General features: G+C 50.6%; 1 protein-coding gene across 3 annotated transcripts in view; it reads left to right on the forward strand.

The window, feature by feature from the left end:
• Plppr3 (phospholipid phosphatase related 3) overlaps window positions 1-1617 on the forward strand; it is a 12346-nt gene that overhangs the window by 5722 nt on the left and 5007 nt on the right. The window lies entirely within an intron of this gene.

Consider the following 1617-nt stretch of genomic DNA (forward strand, 5'->3'; position numbering starts at 1 on the left):
CTCCACCCCCACACCTGACTTGTGCACACTCCACCCCCACACCTGACTTGTGCACACTCCACCCCCACACCTGACTTGTGCACACAGGCACTCCACCCCCACACCTGCACACTAACTTGTTTCTGAATCTTCATTTTCACACAGATCTGGATGAGCCTGCATTGTTCCCCCAATGGAGGAGCAGGCTGAGAAGCCCTCGAAGAACAGATGCTGGGAAGAGGGTAGTTTGTTAGAGACTCTTTGCTTTGGAGCCTGTCCTGGAACTAGCTCTGTAGACCAGGCTGGCCTTGAACTCACAGAGATCCACCTGCCTCTGCCTCCCGAGTGCCGGGATTAAAAGCATGCGCCACCACTGCCCAGCAAGACTGGTTCTCTTTAAGTAGCCCAAGTTGATCCAGAACTCAGAGTTGTTCTTCGGCCATGGCCTTCAGAGGGAAGTGCTTAGGCTACAGACACGCACCACCGTTGCGGGCAGAGGGAAGTGCAGCATCTCCTACGCCCTGCTGTGTTTGCCCACATTGGCTCTGGTACCCCGAGTGAGCAGCAGATCTTAACCAAAGCGTGGGCCTTAGGCTGTCTTTGCTTGGCTGTTGCTTTATTTTCAGTACAGATGGAGCCAGGGCTCCAACACACCCTGTAAATAAAGAATCCTATGGGCTGACGGGCAGCTGCGATAAAGACTCCTGCCAGCAAACCCGACAACTCGAGTTCTATCCCTGCAACTGGCACAAAAGCTAAGATGATTCCCACAGTAGGCCTCTGACTTCCTCACCACCCAGTAATGGAAAGGGAAAGGCTAGCCTGGCAGTGGTGGCACACGCCTGCCTTTAATTCCAGCGCTTGGGAGGCAGAGGCAGAGGCAGGCAGATCTCTATGAGTTCAAGACCAGCCTGGTCTACAAGAGCTAGTTTCAGGACAGGCTCCAAAGCAATACAGAGAAACCCTGTCTCAAAAACAAAAAAGCAAGGAAGGAAGGAAGGAAGGCAGGCAGGCAGGGACAGGCTGGGTGTGGTGATGCATGCCTAGAGGAGGGTGTATCTCTGAGTTCTAGGCCAGCCTGATCTACAGAGTAAGTTCCAGGCCAGCCAGGGCTGTTACACAGGGAAACTCTGTCTCAGAAAGAAAGAGGGGAAGGGAGAGGGAAGGGGTGTGCGTGTCTGTGTGTGCTGTGGAGCAATCCTTTGCTACATGAGTATGTGTTACTCTCAGTGGTTAATAAAAAGCTGACAGAAAGTTAGGTGGGAAAACGAAATTGAGAATGACAGGAAGGAGGAGGGTGGAGTCAGGAGGAAGGCCAGTCAGCTATCCGTGGAACAAGTAGGTCGTATAGAAAATGAGGTAACAAGCCATGAGCCACATGGCAAAGCATAAATAGAAATACGTGTTAATTTAAGTGTAAGAGTTAGGTACTAACAAGCCTGAGCTATTGGCCGAGCCTTTATAATTCACATTCAGCCTCTGAGCTGGTTCCTGGGGGTGGGGCAATCCAGACAGGAAACCTTCATCTACAGGCAAGGGAGTTTATTTCCTCACCTGACACAGCTTGGCCACAACCCACTACATCCTGTAGGAGTTGTTTTGTTTTGTTTTTAAATGTTTATTTATTTATTACATATA

The sequence above is a fragment of the Microtus ochrogaster genome, linkage group LG1 (genome assembly GCF_000317375.1).
Source record: "Microtus ochrogaster isolate Prairie Vole_2 linkage group LG1, MicOch1.0, whole genome shotgun sequence".
NCBI classification, from domain to species: Eukaryota; Metazoa; Chordata; class Mammalia; order Rodentia; family Cricetidae; genus Microtus; species Microtus ochrogaster.